At 37.2% G+C, this 16873-nt stretch overlaps 1 protein-coding gene across 5 annotated transcripts in view; it reads left to right on the forward strand.

Annotated features, from left to right (window-relative positions):
• Nucleotides 1–16873, forward strand: part of LOC109427655 (protein singed) — a 130519-nt gene that overhangs the window by 22438 nt on the left and 91208 nt on the right. The window contains exon 1 of one of the 5 annotated variants that reach the window (XM_062845700.1): nucleotides 14519–14768. The exons of the other annotated variants lie outside the window; for them this stretch is intronic. The gene's annotated coding sequence lies outside the window, so the exon portion shown is untranslated. Of the gene's footprint in view, nucleotides 1–14518; nucleotides 14769–16873 lie in introns of those variants that run through there. 5 annotated transcript variants of the gene reach the window in all.

A 16873-nucleotide genomic window follows, 5' to 3' on the forward strand; every position in this document is an offset into this window, starting at 1 on the left:
AGGTATTTCAATTAGGAGAACCAGCTTTATCTGAGATATCAATCACTAGGAAAAGTTGTAAAGTCTTGCTGCATTAGAAAACGCAACTATGCATCTTAAGTTGTAGTTATCATAAATCAGATATATTTGTAATGGTCTTTAACTTTGTTGCATTTTTTTTTTTGTTTATATACGACTACCCAACCACCGACAACTCATTTTCAAAATACTTGCATTTCGTCAATTTTCATCCGATTTTTTTAAAGTCGCCCTCAATCGATCACTAATTAGTGCTAGTTTATTATACTCAAGTGGCGATGCAATATCCGGAGATATTCTGGATTGTGCTGGGGTCAGGGGGTTGCCAAAATGGCTAAAAGTGATTATTTCGCGTGTTTGAATGTTTGCATTCAAATGCGGGAAACTAATGCATTATAAAATAATGTTACCTGAGGCCCTGAGGGGGCGAAAATTTGTTTCTTTAACTTCAAGAGTGCGATACCTGAGGAAAGTTTGGGAAACACTGAAAGGAACTTAAAAATCTTTCGTAATATATTTTTTGCAATTTCTCATCGTAATAGGCTGTTTTACCTCACGCAAATCTGACAGGAAAAGGCCTACTTTCCCACACCAAATAAACAGTGCTGTAATGGTTCATTACAGCACTGATTTGCGTTGCGTAATGAACTATTACAGCACTGTTTTCAGTTTTGATCACTTCTTGATGCTTTCTGGACGCAGTTTTTTGTGACAACTGCACAGTAAAACCTGCTATGATCAGATTTTCTTAAACATGGCTATGAGCATCAGTATGCAGTTTGATGAAAAAGTTTTGTATAAACTATCCTGAAGCGGTAATTTATGAACTTGCAAAAAACGTTGTACGCAACTCGGTGCAAAACTCGATTTTTACAGCACTCGTCGTAATTATCCAACTCGGCAAGCCTCGTTGGATAACTGACATTCTGCTTTAATTTACCCATCCCATGTCTGACCCGTTTCATGATTCATAGATACCAATGTCCTGGAACTATCTGCCGTCGCTGGGTTTTCCTAGTGACGATGGTTGCTATGCTTCAACTTCAACTTCAACTCACAATCATACATCTATAGGTAGTTGCTTCCTTTCCGTCCGACTTCGCTCTTCTTTTGTCGGAAGCCTTTGTTGATGTTGGTTGATACGGTAGGGGGTCGCGCCTGCTTCTTGCCGGGAGCGAGAACCTGTACGATTACTGTAGGACTATTTTGCGGGAGTCAGCTAAACACAGCTGGGTAGCCACCACCAACATTATACTGTACTGAGGTATAGGTAGGTACGGTATGCTCAGCGATTTCTCTCTCTCTCCAGGTTCTGCTCTCCGCTAGTGGCAGTCATTATGTTGTCACTAGCTGCGTTACAGTATGCGTCTGCTCCAGAATGCTGGGGATTAAATGGTAATAGTCTACGAAAGTAATCTAAGGAAAATATACGTGAATCAATGATTTCAGTAACAAATTTTGAAAACGACGTATAATCAATGCTACACCATTGATTATACGTCGTTTTCAAAATTTGTTACTGATTTGGTATGTTCTTCAATGATCTCTTTTATCAAATCTGTCATCCAGCTTAATACTATCCAAAAATTTTAAGGTTGGATTTTTTTATCAATTATCATAATATTAAATTCATGTTTAAATTTTGATTAAATTTTAGAAATATTTTAATGGAAAAAGCAAAACTTTAAATAGTTATTATTGCAACATATTGCATACAAAAAGTAAAGCATTTATTTCCCGCAAAAAAAAAATACAATATAAGTATTAGGCTTAGGTTGCATACCTAATATGTAATATGATTAACAATAGAACAATGCGCACCCATTTTCATCCAAAAAGACTTAAAACCTAATGGCGGGAATAATGGTTTATGGTAAAAGTCGATGCATCTATTCAGATATGAATGTTACCCAAAACTGCGTAAAATCAGTCCTGTTAGTTGGATACTGATAATGCACCACCATCACTTTTGCTGAAAACATTTCAATGACAAAAGAATAATTACGGCCTACAAGTTGATATTTCAGGCACTTGTTGATATTAAAAAAAGAGTTCAAAACATGTTTGAAATACTTAAATCCCTTTGGAAAAAAAATAGGACAAACCCTACCCAAACTAGACAGGATTACACTTTTCACAATCACAGCACAAAAAGGAAACATCAACGAGAAACCAAATCGATGTCAGTTGAAAAACGCCAATGGCGAAAACGCATCAAGCGAACCTACATAGGTAGTAATGTAAACTACAGTAAAATCTCCATGAGTCGATATTGAAGGGACCATCGACTCAAGGAAATATCGAGTAGTGGAACAAAAATCCTTTGGGAAGCTTTTTGGGGGACCATCATAGTAACCCAGAAATTATTTTCAGTATGGGAAAAATTACCTCATTGAGTCGATATCGATTCAAGGAACATCGACTCATTGAGGTTCGACTGTAATTTATAACATTTGAATAATCCCGCCCTTATTTAGCCTCAAATTTGAGACTTAATGCGAAACTGGACACATTTCCTCATTTTTTTGGTTTTTGATTTTTTATTATATAACGATGCAACATTTTAAAAATCGGTTTTCGTACCGTCAAGGCGCCATTCACCGTGGGGGCTCCATTCACCGTGTGCCTTCGAATATTTTCTCATTATTTCCATATTATGATTGAATGATATGATAATTTCCCTTCTATTTCACCAATACAACACTAATGTATTGTTACCATGTCAAAACGCTCATTAGAAACATTTAAAAGTATCATTTTGACACTAAAGTGTGTTTACATGAAGCGGGTTTCTGCTCGTTCACTGCATTCATAGTGAAAAATCGAAAACTGCGCTAAGGTGATTTAAGCGATAAACTAAATGTAGTAACGTTTTTATTCCACCAAGAAGCAATTAAATTCACATATCAGGTATGTATTTTGCATTACCGAAGTAAGTTTAACAAGAAAGTACGATTACTCGTACTTTTTAATTGAAACAAAAAGGCACGGTAAATGGGTACCCTGAAAATCAATGGTCTCCATTCACCGTGCCCCATATTGTCCCATATATCTAGAAAAAATCGAAAATTTAAACATTCGTTTTTCTAATAAAATCTTGCAAGTTATTACTTGAAATGAATTTAAATGAAGAAAATTCCCTTGGCTGGGTTGTTTTGATCATTTTTAAACAAAGTAGAATAAAATTTCTCATACACGGTGAATGGGTCCCTACTACCACGGTGAATGGTGACCTACCACGGAATTAGGCGACCCTACTACCCTTTACTAATTGTACTATATCACAGTTTTTCTCAGGTGTAAAAATTTTACCAAATTTTCGAAAACCATATTTTTATGGAATTTCATTCAAAAATGGTTTCCTCAAAATTGAAAAACTTTTTCCACCTGAAAAAAATTCAGGAGATACTATGATCCTTCCTCTAACTGTGATTGATTGATTGATTTGTCTTTATTAGAGAGACTTTCAGCCCTTGGCTGGTTCGTCTCTTCCTCTAACTGTGTACGAAAACCGATTTTGAAAATATTGCTTCGTTGCCTTAAGAAGAATAACTGATTATCTCGGGATACGCAAGGTCCACTGCACTATTGCTCCGGTTAGCGCAGTAAGGGCGTAATACTGTGGAGGACGCCCTAATTCTCCACAGGCTCCGTTTGTGGTTAGGTTTTTATTAGACCACCCTAACCATTTATTCATCGACACGGTAAGCATAGAGCCGCATAACACCATGAATTAGGGGTCACCTTTTTAGTGGACTCTTACCACTGGATCAGGCGGTCCGTAGTGTTATTCTTAGCCAATTGAGACAACCGCTACCGACACTACACAGCTATCTAGGCTGATCCGGAAAATAGGGACAGATGGGCCTATTTCGTCTATTGAATCAATTTAATTTATTCAGTTTCGTCAACCAACGTAGACTAGTACAGAATAGGTCCACACATTTTTGTTTAATTTCTTAAAGCTATAGTACATATCTATTTATATATTAGACCTGTTCACTTTTTTTAACCTACCCGTGTCACATCAAATTATCAATCCACATACAAAAACAAGGCTTCAGTCCAAAATTGAGCCAAATTGATAAAAGTTTAGAGGTGTATCAAATCGATTTTGTGTTTTTTCGAGCATTTTCACGAAAATGTACTTCAATATCCAGAAAATCGCACCAAAAAGGTACCGAAAATACCGTTAAAATATAGTTAGAACAATACTCTACAACTTTGCCGAAGACACTACGGTGTTTAAATTGCGTATTTCAAAGTTATTCAACAATTTTCGTTATAAAATCATCAAAAAATACAATATTTTTACGATTTTTCATGTAAAAGTCATGTAATTTTACATTGTTTTAGGTGACTAATTTTATGAGCTATTGCTCCTTTGTGTTACGAACATTTCGTCCATACATCATTTTAGTGTAGAAATTCGTTTTCATTGACTAATTATCAAAAATTTGTCACGTTGATACTAAAAATTGTACAGAGTTGCCAGCATAAAATAAAACAAAGTTACCCATGATTTAAACGTCATTACACTTCTTTGTCTCATCTGCATCAGTTTAAATTTGGTGCAGTTGGTTGAGCCTGAGATTGTTGATTCGAAGGTTCAAGGTTCGAGTCCTGGAATAGCATTTTTTTTGCGTCTCGATCCTGCTATAAGTTGATGAAACTACGCACTGCATCTCATTGCAATTTGGCATCCAGAAGCAGTTCCATCATCGTATTAAATTGTTTAAGCTAAATTGATCATTATCAAACAGATGCTCAATATTTCGCCCAGCTGATATCGTCGACAGGATTAATTGTCAACAAGTATAAACTAAATATCTAGCTAATCCTGGAATGGGCTTAATTGGCAGGTCCCGATCATTATTCTTTGGGAGATTGCGTGTAAGTCACGGGTTCCCAACCGGTGGTCTGCGGCCCCCTGGGGTCCTGGGGGCCGTGAAGCCAGTCCAAGGAGGCCGCAATGTTACCAAAAAATTGTAAAAAATTATTCTATTTTGTGCAAATGATACCAATTTTGAATTTTGTATACCGTTACCCCCAAAAGCCACAATTTTGCAGTATAAAACGCCTTCAGAAGAAATTTTTTTTGGCTGCGCCGCTATTTTTCAACTATGACTCAAGTTGAATGTACATGACATCATTGTTTACGAAATGTGAGTGTCGAATAAAAAAACGTATCATTGACCGTCGAAAACCCCTCCCACAGTAAATTTCTCGCTACGTCACTGTACCCAAAAAAATCGGTTTGGTTCATTTAATTCAATTTTTTTTTCTAAAAACTTTCATTGGGCCGCAGATGTTTCGACAATTCTTGAAGGGGGTCGCCACCTCAAAAAGGTTGGGAATCACTGGTGTAAGTCATGGCAGATTAAGGTGAATCGGGACGCTGTGTTATTTTTCCTATCTTCCCTCTCTTTCTAACAATTTGCCTCGCGATTTTGAAGATGGTAATCTCGATTTCTATCGCACAGATGAGGCTGAAAAACAATCAGCATATGCACTGCAAGTGAGCATACACAATGATAGATTTTTGTTCCATTATATGAAGTAGAATCTGAGATTACCATCTTAGTAGAAACAGAGCAATGGCGGATATTTCCTCGACCGTCCCGTCCGCCCTTAATCATCCTAACTGCTACAAAGAAAGAAAAAAAAAGTTTATCATGTATTTGAGCTTGAACCTGGGACCTTCTGATCCGCAAGCTCGAGCCTTACCATCTGCACCATTTCTGATACTTAAATCAAAAGACATTAGAAAACGATGGCATGACGTCTTAATCATGGGTAACTTTGTTTTAATTCGTGCAGGTAACTCTGTGCGATTTTTAGTATCAACGTGACATACTTTTGATAATTAGTCAATGAAAACGAATTCCTACACAAAAACGATGTATGGACGAAATGTTCGTTACACAAAGGAGTAATCGCTAATTAATTTAGTCACGTAAAACAATGTAAAATTACATGACTTTTATATGTAAAATCGTAAAAATATCGTGTTTTTTCGTGATTTTTTAACGAAAATTGTTGAATAACTTCGAAATACGCAATTTAAACACCGTAGTGTCTTCGGCAAAGTTGTAGAGTATTCTTCTTACTATATCTTAACGGTATCTCCGGCATCTTTTGTGAATTTTTGAGTAAATTTCTGTGAAAACGGCTAAAAAAGCACAAAATCGATTTGATACACCTTTAAATCTTTATCAATTTGGCTCAATTTTTGACTGAAGACTTGGTTTTACATGTGGATTGATAATTTGATGTGTCACGGAGAATCGGAGAAAAAAGGTTTCAAAGTGAACAGGTCTATTATATATAAATAAAAATGGGATGGTGTTTGTATGTCACGAATAGGCTCGGGAACGGGTCAACAGATCGACATGATTTACTGTTGCATTCCGCCAAGTCTCCGACGTGTTCATACGAAAAAATAATTAGAAAAAGTGACCGGGATTGCCAGAAAAACGGGAAAATATGAAATTCCATTTTAAGGGGCATTTCTTCACGGAACTGGATCTCAAAAAACAAAGTAGGCAGACAGAACGACGTTTGTCGGGGCCGCTAGTTGTTAATAAAATAAATATGAGAAAATATTAAAAAAGTGTATACAGGGTAATGTTTGTATAATTTGTGCTTTTGAAATATTTTAAGTACTACTACTGATGTCACTGGCGTAGCAACGGGGGGCGTTGGTTAGGGTATCCCCCCACAGCCAAAGTTTGTGGAACAATTTTTCAGTATAAAGCGCTTTGCGAGGAAAAAAAATTCAAACTACGAATACAATTTCTCATGACTGTTTACAAAATGTAAGTGTCAAAACGAAAGGTATCATTGGCCGTTGAAAACCCCTCCCAGAGGCAATTTCTGGCTACGCCACTGACTAATGTTATTTCTTATGGTGTTGAAATATTTCTTTAAATTATGCTGCGACATAGTTAAGTAAATAGTTTCACATTGTTGATTATAAATGTTCATGATTTGATTCAAAGGTTCATTTTTGGCATAGTTTGTGCGACTATTGATAATTTTAAACAAGTGTCGATTTCACAATTGCCGTGAAGGTATGTAAAAGATTAATTTCGATAAGATTTCAGTTGAATCGATTCGCTGCGAAGCGATGTCGTTAACAAATAAAACCATTGCAATTTCCTGACGCTGTTTAGTGTTTGAATTTTCGAAGAGCATATAACAGAAATTGCTTTTGTACTGAACTGATTCTATTCGATCGATATGTTTACTTTGAAATGGGGACCGGGCAATGTTACAATATTCAAGATTTGACCTAACATAGGCAACATATAATAGGGGTACTCACCAAACATACTAAATTGCTGCGTAAGCCATGATTTTCTGAATGTTTGAAAATTTTCATGATTTTGCGAATGAAATAATCAAAGATTGCCTTGGTGATCCTGAAGTTTAATCAGTTTACGCTGTTAAGTGAATCCCCCTAATGTTTTTATTGTGTAGGGGTAGTCAAAATTAAAGCTAAAGCGTTTTATGAAGCCAAGCATAATTTTGCCTTATGTATAATGATATTGCAGTTAGGGTGACCATATGGAAAACAAGCGAAGGAGGACATTTAGACCAAATTCGATTGAAAAAGGAGGACATTTGTATAAAAAGGAGGACACTTATTAAAGCAGCAGTAAATACAAAACATATTTTCCACTAAAAAGTCACTTTTTGCATTTGACTTATAATGCATTTAACTGACTAGCATTTCTTCAAGAGTATCCAGATCATTCAATAAGCTGAATCGGTCGGGTCAGAAAATTAATTGAAATCCCAAATGACGTCTTTTCTAGTAAACCAACAGTAACTTTGTTGAAAATGCATTTTAATTCTGTATGTCCGTTTTCGAGCTGTCATTCTATTCTATTGAATAATGATAGATCAATGAAAATTAAAACTATGTATGTATTTATTTGATAAGCAAAATAAAAATATAGGAGCGCAATAAAATTGTGTTATTTTCATAAAAATAATCTCTTCAAATTAGGAAAATAGGGGAAACAGCTTTATTTCAATCGTTCAACTACCCAATTATTTGTTTTCCGTTGTATAACAGTCGAATTGAAGCAGCAAACGTTGAATAACAAGTAAGCAATCCAGAACAAATCTTTCGAAATTCACAGCTGCTATAAAACCATCTTATAGTCTAGTAGTTCTATAGTCCTAGAATGAAGAACTTCCGCTCAAGATACATTTACTGCACTCTATTCCAGCTTCTGGAGATTTGTCAGATAATTGATTACTATAATTTTATTAAATGTTAAAAAGGAGGACATTCCCGAGGGAAAGAATGAAATTTGATTTTTGATCAAAAAGGAGGACATGCCCTCCTTTAGGGGATACCATATGGTCACCCTAATTGTAGTGTTCATTGAAATTAAGTTTTGAATCTAAGATAACTCATAAATCCCTAACTCTACTACATTTTTCCACATTCTATTCTCCTAAGCAGGGCTGAAAATCTTCGCCGTACGACCAAAAAAGTCGACGACGAGAACGAAAATTAGATCGTCATCGTTGCTCGTTCCACATCGGATGACTCATTCAAGCCAGCGAATCGTCGTGAAGGGCTTGCGTCGTGACGAAAACAAAATCTTCATTCGTTTTGTTTCGCTCTTCGTCCAAGTGCGTCTGGCCGACGGAGTCAATGTTGCCACCAGCAACACACACAAAAAAAAGATTTTAATAATAAAATAATTACACCTGGAATCAAACAACGAACCTCTAGATTGCCAATCCAGCACTCTTACCAACTGAGCTAGTGAGGTTTCACACCAGCGTAAGTGCCGAAACACCAATAAAAGCTATTCCCAGTTGGCGTTCGCTTGGCCCGTCGCCGCTCATTTCCAGGGAACAAAGAGGACGACGAAAAAGTTGGTGGGTGACTATTTATGATTGAGCTTCGTCGTGAAGCCCGCAGTCGGCGACGAAAAGGCTAATCGTCACCGTTGTTCTTTCGGACGAAGATTGTTTTATTATTATCTTCACGCAGTGGTGACGAGAAGGACGATTGTCAACCCTGCTCCTAAGGAAATTGATATATTTGGTGTGTTTCGTTTTCTGCTGAATGATATTAAATTACACTTTTTGATGTTTATTTGTAGTAGGTTTTTTGAACACCATGTGTGGAATATGCGAATTTCATGCTGAAATATGTTGATGTCGCATATGTTGACTCGCACTTTACATCACTATCATTTCAATTGACCTAATTGTTTAGAAGTTCAATGACTAACATACAGAACTTGTTATCCAGCTCTTTTTAAAATATAATCGCATTAAAGCATTAATGATGCATCATGCACCATCGTCGTCAATAGCCCTCTTAGGAAGAAGAGTGAAACGGTGACTCAGCAGAGCCGCAGGAAGTCCCACGCAGTTTTACACAGAAGTTTATCATGTGACAAGCTGAACAACGTGTGAAGCAATGCAATTCAATTTTATCTTTGGAACTTTATCAAATCGGCACCAACATTTCAAAAGGGCGTAACTGCTTTTGCAACCAATGCCTTCTCACAGACCTGTGGGTCGTATTTCATTCATCTCACGCAATTCACATCCATTAATCGAAAGAGGAGGATTTTATCTTTCTATTTGTGCTAGTGGATTGCTCGAGAGGGATGGGGTACGCTCCACAGCTTTGTGAGAAGGCATTGGTTGTAAATGCAGTTACGCCCTTTTGAAATGTTGGTGCCGAAATGATTCATTGAAAGTGTGGCTTCGTGGTAGTGTCACCAAGCATTTAGTAGCATCGTATATCAGGAGAAAAAGTTGTAGTAGAAACCGCTTTGGGATTTTGTATGGGATTTTATAAACTTTTTGAAATAAATCTAATCAGGAACATATATAAAAAATCATGTTTTTTTCTCCCACTATATATATAGAATTTTTGATCCATACTGACTTTTTTTTTGTTTTTATGAAACATTTGAGGGACCTAGTAGAAAATCTAGGTCGATATTAAAGCCCCATACATTTCGTATGAAATGAAAAATTGGTGAAAAACAGATACCTTGAACTTGTTCTACTTCACAACTTTTACATTTTGTAAATAAATTGAATTAGTTGTATCGCATATGTTTCATGTTTTATTTGTTTAAAACATACACTAGTCATCCCTGAAAAAAAAGACGCGGACACCGTCTTCAGCCAGAGGCTACACAGACTGAATGAAACTTAAACACTAGACACGGGACACACGGAGCATGCACCAGTGGATACGGAGAAGAAACTATTCTCACGAAAAGTTTCATCGCCTGGAGCGGGAATCGAACCCTCACCCCATAGCATGGTGCGATTAGAAGCTTGGTGACCCTAACCGAACGACTACGAGGCTCCACAGGGTCACAATCAAAACGTCGGACCAGTAAACAATACCTGTTTAGACTTTTGACTTTTAGGACTACGAAAGCCAACCATAAATTACACAGCGCAACATTTTTTTGTCTCAAGAGCAAACTTATGTGTCTCTGACAGATTTTGGGCCGCTGAATCCGAATCCGGGTTCAGATTTGCTCCAACACGTCACAATTTTGAGCTATAACTCAATTTATAGGGCAAAATATGCGATTTTTTGTTTTTATGAAACATTTGAGGGACCTAGAATCATCCTTCCCAAACGGCATTCCATAAGCAATTAGAATAGGAGTATTAAAGTTTTAACTTGACAACTTTCAGTATGCAATCTACGAATTACTCCGTTACCACGCAACGCAACGCAACGCAACGCAACATTTGAGGAACCTAGAATCAAAGGGGTGTAAGTGACCATTTTGTCGATTTTGAGCTGAGCATATAAAAAAATTCATCAGATTTCAAGCTTTCAGGAACTATTTTAGGATTATTTTTACAACAATTCGAAAAATTAAAAAACTCGTAGAAAATTTGGGTCGATATTAAAGTCCCATACATTTCGTATGAAATGAATAATTGGTGAAAAACATTAAACCTCATTTACTCGAAAGTGGGTCTTTGTCACATACACCCCTTTGCTTCTAATCCCCTCATTTTAGATAAGGTATGAGTCATTAGTGTACATGGGATGGACCGAATGTGCCTATTCTCCTTTGTTCTAGGAAATCACGAAAATCACGAAATACCGAAAATCCGGTATTGTGTGAAAACGTGGACCCGTGAAACCCTTCGATATTCCTCTGGATTATGAGTTTCTTTTTGCGCTGCCTTAGCTTTGCCCGAGACCCACAATTTTCCCTAACGTATAAACCGCTTGATTCTCCCTTTTGCCCTTCCTTACATAGATCTTCTCGACCTTCTTTGCTCTCCCACTTAAGGTGAAAGTATTTGGCGTCCAGTTCATAAATGATGCATTTCGTCTCATGTTTTTGCGAACTCAAATCTAAAGATCGGTGTTCTTTGCGAGTGATCAAACATCAAGTGTTGTTAAACTGATTGATAAACAGATTTATGCTCTTGAAAATTGGAACGAATTGCAGGGTGGCCATCTTTGGATTCTAACATCCGTGTATGTAATTGCCATATTACCGACATATGACATTTTCTAATGTGGAATCTGGTATTGAATGACTCTCCCTTAGAAAAAAAAAACCAGTTGCACCCTCGCGGAAGTGTTCTTATTCTAAACGACTTATGAATTCAACACTGTGAGATATCGCCTCTCTTGCTTTCCTAAGATTATTACAGTGTTTTAATATTTTTTCTGCGATTCAGCACGGCTTATAGCACGACTTGCTGGATCCAAATTTCGTGTCTGACAAGATGGATTACGTGATCGTTTCCATTCAAATACCGCAAAACACGATGGTACTGATGGAAATGATCATATTCTAGTAAACAATTTAGTCATTGCAAACAATTGTGTATGCATCTCGTTGTAAAACTCGATTTTCACAGCACTCATCGTATTTACGAATGACGATTCATGCTGTAAATTACATCATTTTGCAACTCGTTGCATAAATAAATATTTCACAACATTTCTCATTGCACCAGCCCTTCAGGATAACACCAGGAGTTTCTCATGGGATCCGTCCAGAAATTCATTAGGGATTTCTTTCTTTTTAGAGATCTATAAAAAAAATCCGGTATTCCTCCAAGAAATTCTTCCGGGAACTACTTCCGAGATTTTCTCGAGAACTCTTTTTGGGAATTTCTTCTGAGATTTCTCCAGGGATCCTGTACCGGGATCCCTCCAAGAACTTCTTCCAAAACTCTTCCGGGAAATCCTTCAGGGATCCCTCCGGGGATTCATTCCGAGATTCTGCCATGATCTGCTTCCTGCTTTTCTCTTAATTCGAGAGCTCTTTCTTGAATTCCTTTAGAAGCTGCTCCCGGAATTCCTCTAAGAACTCCTTCCGGGAATCCTACACAAACTTCTTACGGTTTTTTTTCCTAGATCTTTTTTCGGGAGTTTTTCGAGAACCCCTTTCGGGATTCCCTTGGAATCTTCTTCTGAAATTCCTTCGGAAACGCCTGCAATTATGTTCAGTTATTGGCAATAAAACTATTGTTCAGCTTACACTATTATTATTCAGCATTCAACGTTACTTGGGATTGCATCGAATAATTGAAATTTTCAACAATTAGTCAACAATAGGCTAATGCCGTTTTTCTTTTTTAAGGTGAAACATCAAGAAATCCCATTGCAATTTCGCATACAAACTTTAGAGGCACAAATCTGACGAACAAAGCATCGAACCAAGTCGCACTTGTTTATCCTGGCTTTGCTCACTTGCAAAAAGAAGCAGCTTTTCCAAATCGAGAGCATTTGTTAACGAATTTTCAAGATTGGTGCTCTTGAAAACGTGAGTAGGGGACCAAGTCGGCCATTGTGGCAGCCATGTTTGTAGTCTCTGAAGTTTCTCCTTAACCTGGGTTGGAACTGGATTGGCGGAAAATGTGTAAACAAACAGCGTCAAACAAACTTTAGTACAAGCGAAACCGAAGTCGGATTGGGCTTGAAACTATGATCTCATCCAGTTCCAACCCAGGTTGGAACTGGATCAAAAAGAATAACAGCATAAGACAGCCCAAGCAGGCGTTCAACGTTTGGGATGTAAACTATCGATTCAAATGTTTCATTTCCTCTTAAAAGCTGGAGCTTAAGAGAACTCAAATTTAATGAAATCCATACGAATGGATTGGTTTAAGATGTTTCATCGATATTATTTAATTGTTTTGCATTATTTGATGAAACATCGAATGAAACAGAAAATACAGTTGACTGTTGTTCATCAATTGGTGATTTTCCTGAGACATGTTTCAATGGGAGTACGCTTGGATTTCATTGGAAAAGTTAAATTTTGCAGGCACTTCCTATCTTCAAACGCTGTTTCAGCAATAATAGTAAAATTAAAAGTAGCAGTCTTTCCATGTATAATTGTTATGGAAGATTTTCTACATTTTATATGGAATAGATAGTTATACATACTTAGAACGGCAACGTACTAAAACAAGATTTGAAAATTTGTTTGAACTAGGACCAAAAAGCCAGAATACCGTTTATAGGAACCGTTCCAACACAAGACTGCAAAAGCCAAAAGTCTGCACTTGGCAGAGCAACAAGGATTATCGCTCGTCCTCCGTTCCTGTACGTTTTCGTCCTGACAACATCAAGCCACCACCACCACCACCGAAATTATCCCTCGCCGCCAGAGCAGCAGTGCTCACTCTGGAAATTCCACTCCATTCACCATCTGTGTTTGAAAAGGTGTGGCCGAATTCGTACCATAGTTCCCGTGTTGCTGTTGCTTGTTCCGCACACAGTTTTGACGAGACCATACTAAATTTCCTCACCCGCCGTCGTAGTCGTCGTCTTAGTTGCAATCCGTTAGCAAGGTTTTTGATCGTCAATCAAACAATTAGCCATCATCTCGTTTCACAACATACATCGCCGTGAAACAAGTGCAGCAAAAACCAGCTCCAGTATCGGTAGCATAACTGATGTGCAAAAGTGTGTAACTGCAGTGCTGGAAGAAGAAAACCAAAGTGGAAGAAGAAACTTTGCATCCCCCTCTCGTTGTATTAAGGAAAGGAATAGACGCACAGTTAGTCTCAAAATTAAGCGCGTGGTTTTTTTTTTCAACTAAAATTGCTTTGGTTTTAATCGGTTCTAACTTTTATTTTAATTTATGTATCTAACTTGATAAACTATTTTACAGATACCTTGAATTTGTTCTAATTCACAACTTCACTTTTTGTAAATAAATTGAATTAGTTGTGTCGTATTTGTTCCATGTTTTATTTGTAATGTTAAAACATACACTAGTCATCCCTGAAGAAGGTCACATTCAATAAATCGAAACGTCGGACCAGTAAACAATACCTGTCTAAACTTCTGACTTTTAAGACTGAGAAAGCCAATCATAAATTATCCAACCTTTATCGAGTCAAGGTATTTGTTCAACAAGTTCGAAACATAAACTAATAAAAGTTACAGTAGTTTAAAAACAACAATTTTGTTTGTCCAAATAATTTTGAGAGCAACTGTGCGCAGTATAGAGACGAGTGGCGATATTGCTGAAAGCTAGTCAAGTTTTTCCTCGCAATTTGTGTGTGCAGTGCACTACTCTCTCTAAAAGAGTCGAGTGTTCGCTACTGTTGTGGAAAGCCGGCGATCGCGTGTGCCTCGACGAATATCTCTCGTTCAGACCTCCTATAGGCTCCTCGTCGTAGATTCGTTTACGATCGATAATAATCACCTGCAATCAGTGCGTGCAGTCTGGCTGGAGAGAAAAGAAAGTCAAGTAAGCGAAACTTGATATATGGCTTGGGACTGGGGCGAGTCTCCTATGATGATGATGATGATGATGGGTGATGGTGAAGAAGCACGAAGTGTGGCAGTAATACAGTTATGCGTTTGCGTCTACAATAGAAACATTTTTTTTTGCTTCGTTCAAAAACAGCATGGTCTGACTAGATGAAAATCAATAACACCACATCCCATCAGTGCGGCGCCCTTCAACCTCGTCGTAGAGTACAATCCGATGTTGTCGCACTCTTATCAACTTGTTCGGCGAGGAAATGAAAACGTTGTTCTTCGTTGTAAGAACACAGACAGTCACGGTTCAGCACTATCTCATTGTTGGTGTGATTGCCTTTTCGACGCGGATGCTCTGTTTAATGAAGTTCAATGTCTGCCCGATTCATGTGAATCATCATGTGTTATAGAAATATTCTCCCATTTTGCACATATAGCAAAATTATGGCAATACTCAACGAAAACACACCCCCAGTGACTGGGTTTTGCAGGGTTCACCACCCAGCACACCTCCTAGCTACTCATCCACAATTTGAGAGGGTGTTAAACACTCACTACCGACAAAGAAGAGGGATTCAGTGCGCAGTATCCGTTTGTCGCCGCCGGTAAGGATTGCCATAAAGGGCAAGGTCCTGTGTCTATCGGTTGGAATGTATGTACACAAACAGGATCACAATTCGTTGCATCCGGGGACAATGCCAGATGTGGTGTGATTTTACAAGTGAATTGCAGAATATAGAATGTAGCTGGTTCGGTCTAGGTCAAGGAACCATTTGAAGTTTGATTGGTCTCGAGAAACTCTGAGAATCGTCATAAAGCCTGAATTATCTTATTCGGATTTTATTGTGGTTTTAAAGACCTTTTGGGATCTAGTAGATCTGAAAATACCTATCTACTTGTGAAGCTTGTCTCCTAAGGGTGCATTATAAAACAGTTTTTTTTAGAAAAGTAAGCTAAATGATGGTGGTTGGAACAGTTTTCCGTGCTTGGGCACGTAGTCAAAATTAATGTCCTCAAATGACTATGATTAGGCATTTTGGCACATTAAACTTGATGGTGTTGATGGAAAGCTCTACTCTTCATCGAATGAGTATAACACTAGTCGACAAAACTGAAACTTTTTTCACGCACTTTGACTATTTGTTCCATTACCAATCGAATTTGACCCGCTGATTCCGAATTTGATTTCGAATTTCCTTTAACACGTACAATTTTTGAGAAAAATAGGTTTTTATTCACAAAATATCATATTTGCATAAAATTTTCTGTACAATTTGCAATTTTCCGTCTGGTCATCAAAACCAATATTTATATTCAAAAGATTTTCATATTGATTCGGAAACTGACCTAAGAATTTCTTTAACACGTACAGTTTTTGAAAAAAAATGGGGTTTTATTCACAAAATTTCATGTTTTCATAGAAAATAAAATATTGTCTTTTTAATTTTAAATTTTTCATCTGCTTATAACTATTTATATTCAATAGATTTTGACCCACTGATTCAGAATCTGACCTAAGAATTTCTTTAACACATAAAATTTATGAGAAAAATAGGGGTTTATTCACAAAATTTAATATTTTCATAGAAAATGAAATATGGGTAATTCTCGCTGAGACCGGCCCACTATTTACACCTTATCTTCAAAAATGTTTAAGGTGCCGATTTTCTGAAAGCCCTCCCCTAAAAAATAAGAAAATGCATTTGGTTACTCAATTTAATGGACCCCCCGTTAGTTGGAGCCACAACAATTTTTGCAGACCCCTCGATTTTGATCGAATGGTGGCTCACTTAAACCGTTATAACTCGAAAGTTTCTCCAACAACCACCTCAAAACGAATTGCTGTTGAAAAGAGGAAATAAAGAGCTACTATTTACAATAATAAAAGTTGGGTCAATCATATTGTTTTTGGCCGCCATCTTGGATTTTTATATCAAAACATTTTTTTTCACCATCAGGGCACCACCGATTTTCAAAATTTTTACATCAATTGAAAGCTGTGACATCTATACATAACAAATCAAAAAATTAGAGATGTCTTTTTCTTCTTTCAAAAGTTATCTGCAGTTTTGTAAATTAAGCCACGTTTTC

This window comes from Aedes albopictus, chromosome 1 (genome assembly GCF_035046485.1).
Source record: "Aedes albopictus strain Foshan chromosome 1, AalbF5, whole genome shotgun sequence".
NCBI classification, from domain to species: domain Eukaryota; kingdom Metazoa; phylum Arthropoda; class Insecta; order Diptera; family Culicidae; genus Aedes; species Aedes albopictus.